The following is a 21,510-nucleotide window of genomic DNA, read 5'->3' as shown; positions in this document are numbered from 1 at the left end:
GTACACTTCTCCCCCTTTTACCTGTTGTCATAAGTGTGTACAAAACTTTTTCAGTCTTTACATTTGTAAATCTACAGTATGGTAGTGGACATCCCAAAATACCTCAGACTGTCTACGAGGAGAGAGCTTCTATATATTGATATCTGGTTTATCCAGCAATGCATTAAACTTCATCTAACACCAACTTTTGCCAAATGTAAAACTTCAAAAAATATACCAGCTAATTTAAAGACCAACTTAGAAAGAAAGCTACTACGGAAAGAAATCTGTCTACATTATGCAAAAATTAATAACATTAATATTGAACTTAAGATATTGTATGACCAGATTGCAGGGGTCACTTCTTCTTTTTCAGCCTTCCAACAAGCTCGTCAAGAACATCAAGATGATTTAACTTTGAGTAAACACCTTAAATATGAAAGACTCAACAAAAAACTAAATAAACTAAAATCAAAACGTTCAGGTAACAATAATCAACATCAAACTTTTATTAATAACAACAGCAGGAATCAGGTGAGTCAACAAACTTATCATACTTTTCATGAAAGAGTCAAAAATTTGTCTAATTGTAAGTTCACACAATCCGAACTTGATTTTCTGAGACGGGGTCTCAAGTTCTGCATTACAGCCAAACCTGATCTAAATAACATTGAATTGCTTTGTGTAGAGATTGACAGTATAATAGACAGTTTAAATATCACAAGCTCTGTAAAAACAAACTTAAAAATGTCTTGTCTTCTTACACTAACTCAATCATATCAAAAATACTCTTCAAACAATAAGGTTATGTCAACTTTTCAGTCTCAACTCAAACTGGTCAAGTCTATTTCTAATAAAATAAAAATCCACAAACTTATAATAACAAAAGCAGATAAAGGCAATTGTCTTTTGATCATGTACAATATAGATTATATCAACAAAGTAGAGTCTTTTCTATCTGACAATGCATTCATCCAACTCAACAAAAACCCAATGAACAAAATGATAAATGAACTTAAAACTAACATCTCAAATGCTACAAATTTATTTCAAGAATCTAAAATAAATCCAAAAACTTTGATTTCTAGCAATCCTTCAATGCCACGACTCTACGGTCTTCCCAAAATCCATAAGGTCAATGTTCCAATAAGACCTGTAGTCAGTTTCGTCAATACACCACTAGCTCCATTAGCCAAATTTATCAACACACTTCTCCAGGATCTTCTTAATTATACTCCAAAATATACTATCAAAAACACTCTTGATTTAATATCCAAACTTTCTTCAACTAACCTCCCAAACAATTTTACTATGGTCTCTTTTGACGTAACCAATCTTTTCACTAATGTTCCTAGACTTGAAACCATTCCAATTGTCAACAATCTTTTAATTTCAAAGAACATAGACCCCAACAAATGTACTCAAATCACCTCACTACTTCAATTTTGCCTTTCTCAAGATTTCTTCATCTTCAACAACAAAATTTACAGACAACCAGAAGGTCTAGCAATGGGAAATCCTTTATCCCCACTACTTGCAGATCTTTTCCTAGATTCTCTTGAAAATAATTTTGTCCATTCACATCCACAAATAATCCTATGGTACAGATATGTTGATGATATTTTAGCATTTATAGAAGGTCCTCCTTCAGAACCTAACAACATTCTTTCAATAATTAATAACCTACATCCAGCAATTAAGTTCACACTAGAGTTAGAAACCAACAACATGATCAATTTTCTAGACCTAACCATCAAAAAGAATACATCTTCCACTTCTTCATCGTCTACTACTTTAGAATACTCAGTATTTAGAAAACCTACTCAAACAGACCATATTATACCCATATCATCTAACCATCCTTTTCAACATAAGATGGCAGCTATTCAATGTTATGTCCACAGACTTCTTAACATCCCCATGTCACAAGACAATTACAACAACGAAATTTCAATTATTAAACAAATAGCAAACAACAATGGTTTCCCCTCTTCTACTGTAGATAAGGTCATTAGAAGATCAATACTCAAAAAGAGACTAAACCAAGCGTTTAACACAGAGAACGAACCCAACATTACAGCTATTTATAGATCCTTATCCTACTTAGGGCCAATTTCAGAAAAAGTATCAAGATTACTTTGTAATAAAGTCAGTAACCTTAACATATCTTTCAAAACGAAAAATAACATCAAATCCATCTTCAGCCACACCAAAGATAAAATCGACAAACTAAATAAAAGTGGTATTTACAAACTGTCTTGTGGGGATTGTAACATGACTTATGTGGGCAGGACCATGAGGACCCTATCTCAGAGGATCAAAGAACATCTCAGCAATCCAGAAAAATCAAATTTTGGTTATCATGTTAAATTTAGCAACCATTCATTCTCTCCTTCCGAAAACAGTACAATTTTACATAACATCCCAATCAAAAACTATAGACAAATGAACCTTTTAGAAGATCTAGAGATAACTAAAGAAATGAAACTTAATCCTGATTTTTGCTTGAATACACAAATCAATCTTAATTACAACTATAAACCTTTGTTCAGACTCTTGTGGGAGACTCTGGAGGAAGAAGTTTGACCTCATGCAATCAAAAAATAATTTTTTAAATTTTTTAATTCTTTACTAAAGCATCATTTAAAACAATATTTGTAATAAATCATTTGGCAGCTTATTCTTTAAAAATCACATTTCACAAAATTCATTGTTAACTTATTTCCCATCTTCCTAAAAAACTTCACCATCAAGTTTCTTTACATCATGTATTTATTTTTCAAAACCGATTCGAGTTTGATTTGTGAAGGATAACTTGTCAATTGGTTTATCCTAGACCTTAAGTCTCTTTTCAATATGTATTTCATTATTTTTTAAAAAACCTATTTATGTAACTACAGACTTTGTTGAAAAGTTGTTCAATCCAATTGCTAAAAATGTCATATGTCAACTGTCACTTTATATGAGAAAATGTGAAGACACCTTAACGAGCACACCCTGTCTACATCGACTGTCATTAAAAATCCTCCATGCGAGGCGACCATTCTGCTATCTGACACCGTAGTATTCAAATGGTAAGGTCTTTTTGACCTTACCATGATCAAATATTCGTTTTATATATAATGTAATTTTCGTGTGAAAGTTCTTTGTGCTCGTTCTTGATGTTTAACTTTTCTGGATACAAAAACAACCAGCAGCAAATTGAACAATTTTTTTAAACAGACAGACAAGGTTTTTTCCAACCAACAAAAAACTACATAAGAAACAGAAGTATTTCATATCATAAATGGAACCCATCTCTCTTCATAGTGGTATTTTGACCTTTTTGACGTAAGTTAAACTTTGAATTCTAAGATCAATTATTCATTAGAGATCTTTTATTGTAGCATAGCTCCGAAGATGGCTTTATAAGCCGAAAGCGCTCAGCTAAGAATTATTAATTTTACACACTTCAAAAGTACACTTCTCCCCCTTTTACCTGTTGTCATAAGTGTGTACAAAACTTTTTCAGTCTTTACATTTGTAAATCTACAGTATGGTAGTGGACATCCCAAAATACCTCAGACTGTCTACGAGGAGAGAGCTTCTATATATTGATATCTGGTTTATCCAGCAATGCATTAAACTTCATCTAACACCAACTTTTGCCAAATGTAAAACTTCAAAAAATATACCAGCTAATTTAAAGACCAACTTAGAAAGAAAGCTACTACGGAAAGAAATCTGTCTACATTATGCAAAAATTAATAACATTAATATTGAACTTAAGATATTGTATGACCAGATTGCAGGGGTCACTTCTTCTTTTTCAGCCTTCCAACAAGCTCGTCAAGAACATCAAGATGATTTAACTTTGAGTAAACACCTTAAATATGAAAGACTCAACAAAAAACTAAATAAACTAAAATCAGAACGTTCAGGTAACAATAATCAACATCAAACTTTTATTAATAACAACAGCAGGAATCAGGTGAGTCAACAAACTTATCATACTTTTCATGAAAGAGTCAAAAATTTGTCTAATTGTAAGTTCACACAATCCGAACTTGATTTTCTGAGACGGGGTCTCAAGTTCTGCATTACAGCCAAACCTGATCTAAATAACATTGAATTGCTTTGTGTAGAGATTGACAGTATAATAGACAGTTTAAATATCACAAGCTCTGTAAAAACAAACTTAAAAATGTCTTGTCTTCTTACACTAACTCAATCATATCAAAAATACTCTTCAAACAATAAGGTTATGTCAACTTTTCAGTCTCAACTCAAACTGGTCAAGTCTATTTCTAATAAAATAAAAATCCACAAACTTATAATAACAAAAGCAGATAAAGGCAATTGTCTTTTGATCATGTACAATATAGATTATATCAACAAAGTAGAGTCTTTTCTATCTGACAATGCATTCATCCAACTCAACAAAAACCCAATGAACAAAATGATAAATGAACTTAAAACTAACATCTCAAATGCTACAAATTTATTTCAAGAATCTAAAATAAATCCAAAAACTTTGATTTCTAGCAATCCTTCAATGCCACGACTCTACGGTCTTCCCAAAATCCATAAGGTCAATGTTCCAATAAGACCTGTAGTCAGTTTCGTCAATACACCACTAGCTCCATTAGCCAAATTTATCAACACACTTCTCCAGGATCTTCTTAATTATACTCCAAAATATACTATCAAAAACACTCTTGATTTAATATCCAAACTTTCTTCAACTAACCTCCCAAACAATTTTACTATGGTCTCTTTTGACGTAACCAATCTTTTCACTAATGTTCCTAGACTTGAAACCATTCCAATTGTCAACAATCTTTTAATTTCAAAGAACATAGACCCCAACAAATGTACTCAAATCACCTCACTACTTCAATTTTGCCTTTCTCAAGATTTCTTCATCTTCAACAACAAAATTTACAGACAACCAGAAGGTCTAGCAATGGGAAATCCTTTATCCCCACTACTTGCAGATCTTTTCCTAGATTCTCTTGAAAATAATTTTGTCCATTCACATCCACAAATAATCCTATGGTACAGATATGTTGATGATATTTTAGCATTTATAGAAGGTCCTCCTTCAGAACCTAACAACATTCTTTCAATAATTAATAACCTACATCCAGCAATTAAGTTCACACTAGAGTTAGAAACCAACAACATGATCAATTTTCTAGACCTAACCATCAAAAAGAATACATCTTCCACTTCTTCATCGTCTACTACTTTAGAATACTCAGTATTTAGAAAACCTACTCAAACAGACCATATTATACCCATATCATCTAACCATCCTTTTCAACATAAGATGGCAGCTATTCAATGTTATGTCCACAGACTTCTTAACATCCCCATGTCACAAGACAATTACAACAACGAAATTTCAATTATTAAACAAATAGCAAACAACAATGGTTTCCCCTCTTCTACTGTAGATAAGGTCATTAGAAGATCAATACTCAAAAAGAGACTAAACCAAGCGTTTAACACAGAGAACGAACCCAACACTACAGCTATTTATAGATCCTTATCCTACTTAGGGCCAATTTCAGAAAAAGTATCAAGATTACTTTGTAATAAAGTCAGTAACCTTAACATATCTTTCAAAACGAAAAATAACATCAAATCCATCTTCAGCCACACCAAAGATAAAATCGACAAACTAAATAAAAGTGGTATTTACAAACTGTCTTGTGGGGATTGTAACATGACTTATGTGGGCAGGACCATGAGGACCCTATCTCAGAGGATCAAAGAACATCTCAGCAATCCAGAAAAATCAAATTTTGGTTATCATGTTAAATTTAGCAACCATTCATTCTCTCCTTCCGAAAACAGTACAATTTTACATAACATCCCAATCAAAAACTATAGACAAATGAACCTTTTAGAAGATCTAGAGATAACTAAAGAAATGAAACTTAATCCTGATTTTTGCTTGAATACACAAATCAATCTTAATTACAACTATAAACCTTTGTTCAGACTCTTGTGGGAGACTCTGGAGGAAGAAGTTTGACCTCATGCAATCAAAAAATAATTTTTTAAATTTTTTAATTCTTTACTAAAGCATCATTTAAAACAATATTTGTAATAAATCATTTGGCAGCTTATTCTTTAAAAATCACATTTCACAAAATTCATTGTTAACTTATTTCCCATCTTCCTAAAAAACTTCACCATCAAGTTTCTTTACATCATGTATTTATTTTTCAAAACCGATTCGAGTTTGATTTGTGAAGGATAACTTGTCAATTGGTTTATCCTAGACCTTAAGTCTCTTTTCAATATGTATTTCATTATTTTTTAAAAAACCAGATTTATGTAACTACAGACTTTGTTGAAAAGTTGTTCAATCCAATTGCTAAAAATGTCATATGTCAACTGTCACTTTATATGAGAAAATGTGAAGACACCTTAACGAGCACACCCTGTCTACATCGACTGTCATTAAAAATCCTCCATGCGAGGCGACCATTCTGCTATCTGACACCGTAGTATTCAAATGGTAAGGTCTTTTTGACCTTACCATGATCAAATATTCGTTTTATATATAATGTAATTTTCGTGTGAAAGTCCTTTGTGCTCGTTCTTGATGTTTAACTTTTCTGGATACAAAAACAACCAGCAGCAAATTGAACAATTTTTTTAAACAGACAGACAAGGTTTTTTCCAACCAATAAAAAACTACATAAGAAACAGAAGTATTTCATATCATAAATGGAACCCATCTCTCTTCATAGTGGTATTTTGACCTTTTTGACGTAAGTTAAACTTTGAATTCTAAGATCAATTATTCATTAGAGATCTTTTATTGTAGCATAGCTCCGAAGATGGCTTTATAAGCCGAAAGCGCTCAGCTAAGAATTATTAATTTTACACACTTCAAAAGTACACTTCTCCCCCTTTTACCTAATAATTTAAAAGTAGAGGTAGAGGTTAAAATGAGACGGACACAAAAATTCAAGTGGTGGATGTATATCTAGTAGAAAATGTGCTATAACGTGAGAGGAAATTTAAGATATGACAATAAAAGTTGCAACAACATAGATCGGACACAGATCTTTAAAACTAAAGGATCGCCAAAAAGAGGTGAAAGCAGCAGTAGCAAAAACTAAAGCAGAAGCAGATTCTACAGAATAAAACAACTCAGTTCGCGTTTAATTAGCCGTTTAATTAATTTGATACTCCATTCTACTGGTTTATTTACTAATCGTTGGGCTGAAAAATTCGTAGGCTAACATAGAAAGAATTTTTTTTTGATAAAATTTGATTTTATTATTCAATATAGTTACCTTCGAGGGCGATACAACGATCAAAGCGGTTATACAACTTTTCAATACCATTTTTATGATATAATTTGTCTTTAACCTCAAAATAAGCCTCAGTTTCGGCGATTACCTCTTCATTTGTGCTAAATCTCTTTCCAGCGAGCATTCTCTTGAGGTCAGGGAACAGGTGGTAGTCGCTGGAAGCCACATCTGGTGAATACGGTGGCTGCTGAAGCAATTCGAAGCCCAATTCATAAAATGTTGCCATCGTTTTCATTTATTTGTGACACGGTGCGTTGTCTTGATGAAATATAACTTTCTTTTTCTTCAAATGGGGCAGTTTTTTCGCGATTTCGTACTTCAAGCGCTTCATAATAGTCGCTGTTAATAGTTGTTCCCTTTTCAAGAGAGTGGATGAATATTATACAATGCGCATCCCAAAATACTAATCAGGGCCGGATTTAAGGGGGACAGGCTGGGCAGCTGCCCGGGGCCCCCACAAAGCCACAAACTTAAAAACAAATTAGCACATTATTCACATAGAATAATTTTTTTCAATCAATTAACTGTGATATTTTATTATATGGAAGGTTTCACTCATGTTTAAAGGTTTCTCTTATTTTTGTAAAATCACTGTCATAAAGCAGAAGATATATTTAATTCTCTCATGACATTATTACAAGAAGATTTGGGTTGATATGAAAAACTGCAGGGGACAGTCCTAGGCAACACGTCAGTTATGAGTGGAAAATACAATGGTGTTTAGACTAAAATTAGATAACATAATATCCTGGTGTTGTGATGCTGCCATAGCATTCTTTGATTTCTTGGAAGAACTATAATATGAACTATATGTATTTTTCAATTCCTATACATATAGATACAACTTGTTAATCAAATGTTTAAAAGCTGCATCTTTAAGCGAGAGCAACGCTAAAAGAGTAAATACTACTAGATGGTCTTCAAGAAGTGACGCCGCAAAAGCACTAGTTAAAGGTTGTAATCAGATTAAAGGAGCATTATCCGAAATTTCAACAACAATTTTTTTAATGGTAGGAGGTCGGGCCCCCACACCAATTCTGCCCAGGGGCCCCCACTGCCTTAAATCCGGCTCTGATACTGATGCCATAACCTTGCCAGCCGACTCTTGCGTCTTTCCACGCTTTGGAGTCGGTTCATCACGTGCATTCCACTCAGCAGACTGTCGATTGGACTCCGGTGTGAAATGATGGAGTCATGTTTTATCCATTGTAATATATCGACGCAAAAATTCGGTTTTACTACGATTGAAGAGCTTAAAACACTTCTAGAATCATCAATTCGTTGTTGTTTGTGATCGATTGTGAGCTCTCGCGGCACCCACTTTGCACAGAGCTTTCGCATACCCAAATATTCAGGCACAATATATCCAACACGTTCCTTTGATATCTTTAGAGTCTCAACTATCTCAAACAACTTCACTTTACGGTCATCCAAAGTAATTTTGTGGACTTTTTTGACCTTTTTGTCGGTAACAGCCTCTTTGGGGCGTCCACTGCGTGCATCGTCTTCGGTGCTAATTTCGCCTTGTTTAAGGTACTAGTACACTTTAGAAGACCAAAAATAAGCATTTTTTCAAGATTTTTTTTTCAGAAACTTTATTAAAAATGAACATAAAACTTTTACATATTAATATCTAACTCAGAGAATACAAAAAAAGATCTTTTTTCATTTATGCACGTACACTAGTATTGTAGAGGGCGCCAAAGTCGAGGCCTCAAAAAAAGGAGTTCCCGATGGCGGACAGTTAATCTCAGGATTGGGATCTCTGAAACAAAAAAATCGTACGGCATTTGAAAAAGGAAGGTTTCTTACGGGACAATTTACCACCGTTAGTGAAAAATTACGCAAAACAAAGATTTTACGGAAATTTGAAAAATTTTTGTAAAAAAATCGCCCGTTTTCTCTCAGTTTTTCATGGTTAAAAAATATTTATTTTCTTTTATTTGGTCAAATTGGGGTAAATTGTCACGTAAGAAACCTTCCTTTTTCAAATGCAGTACGATTGTTTTGTTTCAGATATCAGTACAATTGTTTTGTTTCAGATATCCCCATCCTGAGAATAACTTTCCGCCATCATTTTTCGAGGCCTCGACTTTTGCGCCCTCTATAATATTATCGTACGTGCATAAATGAAAAAAGGTATATTTTTGTACTCTCCAAGCGTTAGATATTAAATACGTAAAAAGTTTTATGTTCATTTTTAATAAAGGTTTTGAGAAAAAAAATCTTGAAAAAAATGATTATTTTTGGTCTTCTAAAGTGTACTAGTACTAAACAGCAATCTTCTCAACGGTTGATTTTCCTGGTGCATGTAGAGTCAGCTCAATATGCAACCACTTATACGTTTCCTTCAGAAACGTAGTCGGTACTTGAGACAGAACCTCTTGGGAGAGAATGATAGGATGTCAGGATTGAGAGTAGAAGTTAGATGAATGATAAGGACTATAGTAGATAATTGTAATAAAGTGCTAAATAAAGATTATCTCAATAATACTACAGTGCAGAGTCCGAATAATGTTTATTAAGCCAGGCTTTGGCTTTAACAGTATTTTTGCACCAAAAAGCAATGCTTTATTAAGACACGAAATTCCTTTTTATCCATTTTTTTAAACTAACAGAAGTTAATTCACTCAAAATGCTATATCTCATACAGTGGCGGCTCGTGATTTTTACAATAGGGGAGGCTATACCTAACTGTAAAATATCTAGACAAATTTGCACTAGCAAAAAAATGCGCCAAAAAAATGTAATTTAAGGCCCCATCTTTTGACCATTTTTTATTTACATTTCATAATATCATCCTAATTCATAATTTCATGATATCATATCATTTTAAAAATAGTTAGTCTAATAGTAAAAGTTTAATACCAAAATTTGTGTAGTTTATTTGTTAACAGTTCCATCTATTTGTAAATAGATACCTATGCATATCAAAATAAATACAGATTTGAAGTTTTGCAGTCCATACATAATGAAGCTTTAAATTTTTTAAGATACTCAACTGAATTTTTTTAATTCTAAACGCGGCCTACTGCGAATTCAAAAACACGATAAATTACCGATATTTTGCTTTGAGTTAGAGATATCGGAAAAAGTTATTTGAGCAAGTTGTTCCAAATATTATTATAACCCCACATACCAAATTTCATAACAAAATTCGCACTTTTAGATTTTTCATTATTTTTAGTCAGGACCCTAAAATTCGTTGTCCCGAGACGCACCCAACCTCCCAACGGAGCTGAGAAAGTACTCTGCCTCCCTTGGTGTATCTCCGGGCAGCGTGTGATGCCGCCGTAGATGCCACTGTTAGGAGACCGGGTCTCCTTAAACGCCTGCTGCGCTGCACGGAGCATTAGTAACGGAGAATGCTGGGCTTCTCGGCTCCGTTCATGCATCTCGGGATAACCCAGGGTCCTGCCTACAATAATATGTAATAAAACTGAGACGCGATCATGCGTTCTAATGCTAATGCTCCGTACGTATGGATAATTAGTGATAATATGGAATTTACACGTTGTATAATAGTGAGAGTAATTGTTGTTTTCGCGATTCATGATAAACAAAACAGTATAGAGTGTGTAAAAAATTTATGGGGAGGCTGAGCCTCCCTTGCCTCCTCTGACGAGCCGCCACTGATCTCATAAACTAAAACTAATAGTTCGACAGTTGTCAAATTTATACACGCATCTTTTGAAGGTTAGGGCTGACTAAAAATCGTATGGATTTAATATCAGTCGTGCCATCTATGTGTCAGCCTACGAACTTTTCATCCCACCTTACTTAGAATTTATAATATTGTGCGTTATTAACCTACACCTAAACCTGATATTTTGGCGAAGTTTTAGTTTTCACAACATTAAAAACCTAAATATTGAAACAGTCCTCATTTATTATTAAGAATATTCCCCGAGTTATTTACCTGCTTCATGGTAATTAGAACATATTTATATAAAAATCGGGTATAAATTTTAGGGTAAACAAAAAACATATGTGCCACACGATAATTGTTGTTTACACTAGAAAAACTAATTTCTGTATTTTTAATCTCGCATTGTTAGCTGTTACCTTTCTCATTAACTCATGCTTTCAGGACTGTTGCTTTCCAGAATGTCTGAAAATAGGCAAAACCAAACTTTTGTTTAAAGCAGGAAATAAAGAAGACGTGATTAATTACAGGCCAGTATCTTAGTTAACTGTCTTCTCCAACATATTTGAATTTTTTTTTAAATAAGTAGATTAGTAAGTGGGATAAGACAGGGAGATACCCTGAGTCCTCTATTGTTCAACTCCAAGAACAAAAAAAAAATGGTAGAAAAAAACTTAAAAATAATCTGCTATGCAGACGACGCAATACTACATAATCTCTCAAAGTGAAGATGATTTACAACGTATGCTGCACCAATTTAATATAACCAGTAGAAAATTTAACATGTTAATTTCCCCAAAAAAGTCCAAATGCATGGTTATAACAGCAAATATAATAAGGTGAAAATTAGAGCTGTAGGATCAGATAATAGAACAAGTCATGGACTTTAGATATCTAGACATCAGACTATCTATCTACGGAAAGCTCGAAACAGAAGTGCAAGATCTAGTGAATAAAGCAAACAGCGCCGCAGGTTGCCTGAATGAAACAATATGGATAAATAAAAATATCGGGAAAGAAGTGAAAGGCGGAATTTACAAAACAGTTATCAGACCAATAATGACATACGTGGCAGAAACACGACCTGATAGAAAGGACAAATAGAAACAGCAGAGATGAAAGCACTTCGAAAAATCGATGGTAAGATACTATGGGATAGAGCTAGAAGAGCAGATAATATGACGGAGATGCAAGGTGGACAACATTAATAACTGAGTAAAAAACAGAAGAGTAAAATGGAATGACCACATAAGCCGAATGACAACAAATAGCGCTGTTTCACATTATAAGAATTTAAACGTGCGAGGGTTCGAACGCACGACGACATTCCAATGGTGGCGCATGTAATCATATGAAACCTTTCTCACTAGACGGTGGTTGGAACGTTCGGTGAAGTCGCCGTGTTTATGCCGTCCCTCGCTTACAACAACAGACAGCAGCCGTGCCGTCTTTACGCACCCAGTAGCATAGGGGATTTAATGCATCCTTTCATATGATACTGTCGTTCAGTCGCACGAAGGTACTTTCTTTGGTTGTTTGGTACATTATTTCCATTTACACTTTGTGGCTTTTTGAAGTAGGTGCATATATTTTATATTATGATGTCTCAGATTGATAGTGAAATATTAATAACATTAATTGAAGCGAGACCTGTTCTTTGGGACAAAACAATAGAAATATATAAAGATAGAAACTTGAGAATTTGACGAATTAGGTGATTAAGAAAAAAACACATTTTATAAGTACAGCAAAAGTAATATATGTTACTGATAACAACAGTAATTAAAACTGCTAAGTATATTATAATAAACTTTATTTTACATACATAGTTGCAATTAACGTTGAGTATAGAGGGTGTTCCATCAATATGTGTTAATATAAAAATATATAAATCGTATCTTTTTGCGTTAATAGGATGGACCCAATGAATTCGGTTCCTCTTAGTTCTCTTTCTTCGACGATAAAGTAAACACAACCCTATAATTTGATTTCGCTCCATATAATATATACCTTTTATTCTACGAGATTATATTTAGTTTTATAGGGAAAACAACTCGGTGAAGACTGGAGTAGGGCGGCAGTCACGTCTTGTGTGAAATTATCTAAAAACAACATTTAAAACGAGGGGAACAACATTTAAAAATTAATTAACGGAATTAACGTCTTTTAAATACTTAATTTTAGGGCTTTTAAACACTGATGATGGATTCCTTAATCTGAAAACGTTTTGTATTGCGACCCTTATTTAGGGTATTTTAATATATACCTTTTACAAAAAACTTGGTATTTTTTAAATTCTGTACATGAAAAACATAGATTGTAATGTTGTTCTGAAGCTGTTTCCTTGTGGAATTTTTATAATAAACTAGTCTATATGGGAAATAAGCCACAATTTAAATAAAAAATAATTTTATTAACTTTTCGACGCCCAAATCGGATGTCGACACGTTAATAAAATCATTTTTTTAGTTTAATTGTGGCTTATTTCCCATTTAGAATAGTTTATTACTTAGATTGTATGAGCTACTTAGATGAGCTAATCCAAGATCCCACAAATAACTTAGTAGAATAACGATTATAAAAACAAATTAAGGCTTTTAATTAAAAACATAAGAAATAATAACTGACAAAATAGAAATTGCAAATGAATTAAATACGCATTACAGTACATTAAGACAAAAGTATGGACAAAAAATACCCATTTGTAATGATACATCGTAATGATACATATCAGACATCGTATCATGTACCTACCTCAGCCACAAAATGTAAATAAAAATAATATACCAAAACAACACAGCAAAATTTCTTCGTGCGACTCAATTCTTATTGTGTGAAAAGGATAGGTGCAAAACTCCCAAAAATTTCGAAAATTTTCCCTCTACGTCCTTTGATAGTATTGATCATTATCTTTTCAACGTATGTCTAATTTAAAAATCGGTTATACCATTGAAAAGTTACATAGCTCAGAAATTTGACTCAATTTCTACTTAAAGAGGGGAAATGTTTGTATATATGTTTGTATGTGTGTGGAAAAGTTAGATAGATCTGAATTTTTTTCTAAGTCTCAAGAGAGTGTTTCAGAACGGGTGTAGTTTGTAACTTTGACCACCCATAAGCTAGATATAGGACTGGGTAGGTACAGAACGGAATATTTTTTGAGGATATGTATCTTAGGTTCAAAGAGAGACAAGAAAATCGCAAATACATCAAAACAATAGCGCTTGAGTTAAGCTTTCAAATGATGCCTAAGTGGTCAGGATCGGACATAGACACGGCTAAGTATAGCCGAAAAACTAAAAAATTGAACAAAGGGTTGCGCCAATAACTAAGTGTTTATAGGACTTAAGATGAGTCTAACGATGTATACCTCATATCTGTGAAAATTCGAATTTTTAAGTTATAGGCCTCATATATCGGTTAAGCCGTTTATAAGTTATCGAGCTCCAAAGGTATAATCCATTTAACAATAATTATTAAACGTTAAACGATTACGCTAAATTTGATCAGGCAATCCGAGTTCATTTGCGAGCCATTTCTATATATTTTTTTAATATTCGATACATTTTTCCATTAAACTAACGCTACGATTGTTCAAAAGGCACTGCCAAAGTGTAGTAAACCTATACATATATTGTGTTTAAAGTAATTCTAGGTTTACTACACTTTGGCAGTACCTTCTAAACAATAATAGTGTTAGTTTAATGGAAAAACATGATTTTCGCCAAAAATGTCACTTACGTTACTTTGCCAAAAATCTATAGATATTCTGAATAGAAAAAAAAACTAGTGTACATTCGATGAAAATTATATTGAAAAAAAATTGGGATGGCTAGAATATGAACTCAGATTGCTCTATCACTAGTTTAGTGTTGTAACCACTAGATTGTAGATTGCAAAAGGGGTCGATTGGCCCAGTTGACCTTACTACACTGCGACCTATAAGATCTTTTGTGTATATCCTACATCTTATTTTAGTCCAAAAGGTCTAGGCTTCTAAGAAAGTCCATTATCCGTTTTGGAGCTAGGTTTGTAATCTGATCAGGATCAAGGAATACCTGTTCCAGATATTTATGGCGTTGCCGAACAATTACTCTGCAATTGCAGATAATATGTTCTGACGTCTCATCTGCCTCATCGCAGAATCTACATGTCCCACTGTCCAGTATGCCCATTTTACAGAGATGATATCTGAGTGAGCAGTGTCCAGTGAGAATTCCTGTGATTACTCTGAGATCAGATTTCTGAAGCTCTAAGAGTAATTTCGCGTACCGGGCAGAGGGTCGTAATAACCTTTTTGCCTGTCTTTGGCCTGGAACATTTTTCCAGTAGGCTGCACTGAGTTCCTTTTCATATTTTCGAACTTCTTCCATTATGCGGCTTTTTGGTATGCCACAAAATGGTTCAGGTCCGATGAAAGGAGTACAAGCTCCTTCCTTTGCGAGACTATCGGCAATATCATTTCCGACAATTCCTTTATGCCCTGGCACCCATAGCAACGTTAGTTTGTTGCGACTTGCCAGTTGTTTAAGGGATTGTTTGCAATTCCAGGCTATTTTTGACTCGTAAGTTGTGGACTTCAGAGCCTTCAAAGCTATCAGATGCAATAAATATTCTTGCTGAGTTGAGGCCTTTCCTTAGGCACTCTTGAGCACAGAACTCTATTGCTAATAGTTCTGCTTGAAATATTGTTGGAGCATTTCCAAGGGCTGCGGATATCCTAATATTAAGACCTGTGATCCCTATTCCTACTCCTTCGTTTGTTTTTGACCCATCAGTATAGTAAGTGAAGGCACCTTTTGTGATTTGAGCGATTTCGTTTTCTGTCAACTCGCGGTCGTTAATAATAACATCTAACGCGAGTTCGAAATCTTGTTTTGCAGGCATTATGTCTGTAGGCATTTTCATGATTTGGGTTGTTCCAGCCCTTAGTACCTCAAGATGTCCCGTTAAGTCACCGGGTTTTAGAGATTTATTCTGTGTCAGCCTATAGGCATTTACTAGAGCGATCCTCTGTACATGTAAATGTAGTGGAGGAAGGTCTAGCATTGCCTCTAAGGCTGCGGTAGGACACGATCTCATTGCACCCGTGATCCCAATACAGGCAAGTCGTTGCACTTTTTGCAACTCGTTTATTGCCTTTTGCTGCTTTGTTTTGGTACACCAAACCATCGCAGCATAAGTGATAATGGGTCTGACAACCGTTAAATATGACCAGTAGATCATTTTTGGCTTCAGACCCCAGGTTTTCCCAAAAAGCCTACGGCACATCCAGAAAGCCCTTGTTGCTTTTGTGGTAATATGAGTGAGGTGTGCATTCCACGTAAGTCTCCAATCAAGGATGACTCCTAGGTACTTAACCTCTTCTGAGAAAGAAAGGGTTATTCCATTCATGATCGGAGGCTGTAATGTTAGTTTCCTCCTGTTAGTGAACGGAATAAGTGTCGTTTTGTTGGGATTGACTGATAGCCCTTCCCTCGAACACCAAGTGGTTATAATGTTTAAGGCCTGCTGCATGCGTTCGGCAATAATACCGTCATGTTTGCCTCTAACCACTATAACTAGATCGTCAGCATAGCCCAGAGCACGAAATCCTGCTCTTTTGAGCTTTGTTAGGAGGTCGTCAACCACTAGCGACCACAGTAGAGGTGATAAGACTCCTCCTTGAGGACAACCTTTTACTGCTTTTATAGTAGTTGATTTGCCTCCTAGGTAGGTAATAATTTTCCTAGTGTTTAGCATGGATTGAATCCATTTAGTTATGGAACGTTGGATACCTTTTGCTGTTGCGGCGGCGCTGATTGATTCATATCAGGTGTTGTCAAACGCACCCTCTATGTCTATGAATGCACATAGCGCCACTTCCTTTGATCCTATTGCCTTTTCTATGTCTTTTACGAGACAGTGCAAGGCATCCACGGTGGATTTGCCTGATTGGTAGGCAAATTGTTCTTTGTGAAGCGGTATATTTGTTAAATATTCGCTTCTTATATATACATATCAAGTATTTTTTCCATACTTTTAAGTAGAAAGGAGGTAAGGCTTATGGGTCTATATGACTTCGGCTCCTCTGGAGGGCGTTTACCACTCTTAGGAATGAAGCATACCCTAACCTCTCTCCACCCTTTTGGAATGTAGCCCAAGATGAAGCTCATCTTGAATATTTTGACTAGATGAGGAGTTAATGTATCAACGCCCTGTTGTAGCAGGGCTGGAAAGATACCATCCTCTCCAGGAGATTTGTAGGGCTTAAAGCTATTTATTGCCCATTTAATTCTATTTTTGGTGAAGATTTTTCCCGCTAGGCTTTTTGCAGCTCTTGATGTTCTGTAATTAGATTCATCAAGATTAACCCTTGGGTCATCTTCAATGAGTGTTGACCCAGGAAAGTGAGATTGTAATAAGCAACTCATGCTTTCGTCTATGGTTTCAGTAAACTCTCCGTTTGGCTTTTTTAGAAGTCCAATACCGTTTGAGTGGTCCTTTGAGATTACTTTCTGGAGGCGTACTGCTGGGGCTAATTCAGTTATCCCCTCGCAGAATTGCCTCCATGTTCTTCTCTTAGACCTTCTAAGTTCTTTATTGTATTCTGTTAGAGCCTTTTTGTAGTCATCCCAGTTACCTATACTTTTGGCTCTATTAAAAGCTTTACGAGTTTGAGCTTTTAACTTACTGAGTTCCCTGTTCCACCATGGCACATCTCTTTTGACGGCTTTGGTCTTGATGGGACAGGCCCCCTTAAAGCAGCTAATTATCGTACGATTTAGCCATTGTCAGGCACCTTCCAGTTCCTCTATGGTTTCAATCGAATAAGTTACGCCTTCAACATCTGACCTTAGGGTGTCCTTATATGCACACCAGTCAGTATGTTTCGGTATTCGACAGGACTGTATCTGTTCCCGCTCAGCCTCGACATCGAACCTTATGGTTCTATGATCCGACATCGATACCTCATCGGAGACATGCCAGTTCTGTATTAGATTTGTAGCAGAGCAACTAGTTAAGGTGATGTCAAGCACCTCTTTCCTATTTGCAGTGATAAAAGTTGGTTTGTTACCTCTATTGATAATGTCTATATTGGAGTTAGCCAAATATTCTAAAAGGTACTCCCCACGTTTGTTCGTGTTTGTGCTGCCCCATACTATGCTGTGGGAGTTCGCATCACATCCAAGGATAAGTTGTCTGTTCTTTTTGTTGCACCAACTGATGAGGCCTTTCACTTCCTCTGGCGGAGGTTGGTCTTCATCACCCGGGAAATAGGCAGAGGCAATTATAATTTGCCTTTTGCCCCTTTCCGTGGCGAGCTCCACTTCAGCTGTTGCTAAGTCTCTTGTGATAAACTCCGGAACAGAAATGAATTTTAGTTTTTTAGAGATGAGCAAAGCTGCTCTTGGCAAGTCATGCATTTGTGAATAAATCAACTTACATGTATTATTTGGAAGTCCTTTGATAAGTCCTTTGTTAGCCCAGGGCTCTTGAATGAGCCCGATGTCAGTTAAGCTTCTGCTAAAACTCCTGTTAAGCACACTAGTTGCGGCTTTTGCGTGATGGAGATTTAACTGCAGAAACCTAATATTTTTGTTGGAAGCCATTTTACTGGCTTTTGGGACCTTTATCTGATCCCTTTTTGAACTTCGCAGGGCCCTTTTCCTGGGCCCCCTTTTTTGTGACCATTTTTGCTGCTTCACTAGTTGAAGCAGCTTCTGGCTCACTAGGTTTTGGATGGCCTTTTTTTGGTAATATTCTTACCTGGCCAAATTTATAGTTGGCTTTATAGCCATTTTGTTTCACCCTTTCAGCGGAGTTAGGGTCCATTGAAAGAGTGAGCTCTACAGTAGGGCCTTTGTCAACCCTTCTTACAACTCTCCAATTCTGTGAGTTGAGGTCTTCATTTTGGACCTCTAAGAATCGAAGAATTTTTGCATTCGTGGTGTTCAGACTATCAGGAAGATATGTCACAATGATCTCGGAGTGAGGAATATTGCTTTCCTCTTCCAGTCTCAGCGAGATACCCTCCTGTGGCTGCAGCTCCTGAATTATGCTTTTAAACCACTCAACTGTGGCTTTGTCAGCACAAGACAGAAGCATCCAACCCGGTCTGAATTGTAGGTTACTGAATTTAGGCCTAATTGTTGCCTTTGGATCCAGCTCCACTATTTTTTCCAGAATCTTCTCTTTCGTTGCGGCTAGTTGTTCCACTGTTAGTGAAGATTCTGGATGGTTTTTGGGCATTATTCCTACCCTTATTGTAGCTGCAACCTGTCCATAGGATGGTTTGTTTTCTTCACCACCGCTGGTTATACCACCGCTGGTTATCCCAACGCTGGTGCCAACTCCCTTTTTCTTAGGATTTTCTGGCGTGCTCTCCTCAGACCGGATCCTCTTGGACCCTTTGCCCTTGGATACATCCTCGGGTGGTTTTTGTATCCACTGTTGTAACCACTAGCTAGATCATTTGGGCGATAATGTGACAATGTCGACAATGTATAACGATTAACGTGTCTTAATCGAGAAACATTACATTAAAGTTTTACGTACATTTAATTTATAAAAAACTTTGAGAACCTCCTTATTCAGAATGAATAAAAAAGTATGAAAAAAAATTTAAGAAACGCTTTTCTTTAGTTACGAGTAACTAAAATTAAAAATATAAAAAAATCAACTAAAAAGCAAAAAATAAAAAAAATTGAAAAAATCTAACACATTCGTCAAAGAAAAGCGTGGCGCGTCTTCATCGAATAAACGGTTTTCGCCCCACGATTTTCTTTAACGATTGTGTTAGATTTTTTCATTTTTTTTTAAATTTTTGCTATTTAGTTGATTCTTTTATAATATTTTTAATTTTAGTCACTCGTAACTAAAGAGAAGCGTTTCTTAAATTTTTTTTTAATATTTTTTTATTTTTTACTTTTTCTTCTTATACTTTTCAAACATTAAAATATATCGTTATGTTTATTAAAATATTTATAAAACATAATAATATGATGTACTAACATGAAAAATAGTCGGAATTTAAAATTTAAAAAAAATTTGAAACTTTATTGTTTATTTATGAAGCATAACGTAAACAATTAACGTAAAAAGTGAAATTATATATAGTTAATATAATTAGCTACAATCTGTAAAAGTTTCAAGTTTCTTCATTGTAAAAAACAAGAGAATTTTCCGTTAAAATCGTTTTTTATTTAAACGATTATTAATAAACATAAAATTTTTTTATTGACTATTCGTGTATTGTTCCCGCGAATGCATATGTCTGCAAATTTTCAGTCATTTGCATTGAAAAAAAAAAACAGTCAAATTAACGTCTAAAGATTTGACCCAAACGATTGAGCTAAAGAAAAGCGTTTAATTATACGCCAACACGAATTTTAATGTTAATTGTGTCACAAAACGTCTCTACCGGTTGTGTTTCTAAGACTTGTACGACAAAAACACGAATTTTTTGAATTCGAGTTTTGGTTGAAGTTTTATTTCATATCGTACTGAAATTTAACACGACTAAGCGCCGATTTTGATGTAAACAAATATATGAGCGTTCAAAATTTGAAATTTTATTTATGAAGCATAACGTAAACAATTAACGTAAAAAGTTAAATTATATATAGTTCATATCATTAGCTACAATCCGTAAAAGTTTCAAGTTTTTACATTGTAAAAAGCAAGAGAATTTAAGCATTTTCCATTAAAATCAATTTTTTTTATTTAAACAATTAATAAACAAAAAAATGTTTTTTATTGACTATTCGTGTATTGTTCCCACGAATGCATATGTCTGCAAATTTTCATTCATTTGCATTGGAGAAAAGGCAGTCAAATTAACGTCTAAAATTTGACGCAAACTATTGAACTAAAGAAAAGTGTTTAAAAACCGCTAAATGGCGTAAAAATGAGTGGCGCACATAATATTCCAGCTACAAAAGAACTGATATGAATATTACGTGGCGCAAAGATGTATTTTCATTGTGATGGAAAATAAAAATCTAGTTTTATTTTAAAAGACTTTTCCATAAAATTTTGCTAAATTTGAAGTAAAACGCGCCACAAGAGAGCTTTAAAATGCAAACTGTATCAAAGTTACACTTTTGTGGCGCGATTTACTTCAAAAGCAAATAATGGAAAAATCTTTCAAAATAAAACTAGAATTTTATTTTTCATCAAAATGAAAATAAATGTAATATTCATATCAGCTCTTTTGTAGCTGGAATATTGTGTGCCCCACTCATTTTTACTGCGTTTAGCGGTTTTTTTTTTCTTGTAAAAATAAATCTGTTAACATTAGGCGGATTAAGTCAACAAGAATGTTATGATTTTAAGACTTTTTTACGTTTATTATAAATGTAAGTATGTAAACTAAAATAATTGTATATTATTGTAAAACTATTGATTTAAATAAACGTATATTATTATTACTATTTCTTTTTTGAAAATATCGACCTATTTTGCTATAAAAGTCCGCGACTCTACATCAGAACGTATTAAACAACTTCCTTTTTTTACACAGGCCCTTAAGAAAAGACGCTGACACAACACTTTGATTCATTACGGAACTTTGAGGGTGCTGAATAT

At 34.6% G+C, this 21,510-nt stretch overlaps 1 protein-coding gene across 3 annotated transcripts in view; it reads left to right on the top strand.

Annotated features, from left to right (window-relative positions):
* LOC114331137 (diacylglycerol kinase 1) overlaps positions 1 to 21,510 on the top strand; it is a 1,205,680-nt gene that overhangs the window by 54,698 nt on the left and 1,129,472 nt on the right. The gene's annotated exons all lie outside the window — the stretch shown is intronic.

Source organism: Diabrotica virgifera, chromosome 2 (genome assembly GCF_917563875.1).
Source record: "Diabrotica virgifera virgifera chromosome 2, PGI_DIABVI_V3a".
Taxonomy (NCBI): Eukaryota; Metazoa; Arthropoda; class Insecta; order Coleoptera; family Chrysomelidae; genus Diabrotica; species Diabrotica virgifera.
The sequence above is the reverse complement of the archived record's forward strand: the minus strand, read 5'-3'. Positions and strand labels throughout refer to the sequence as shown.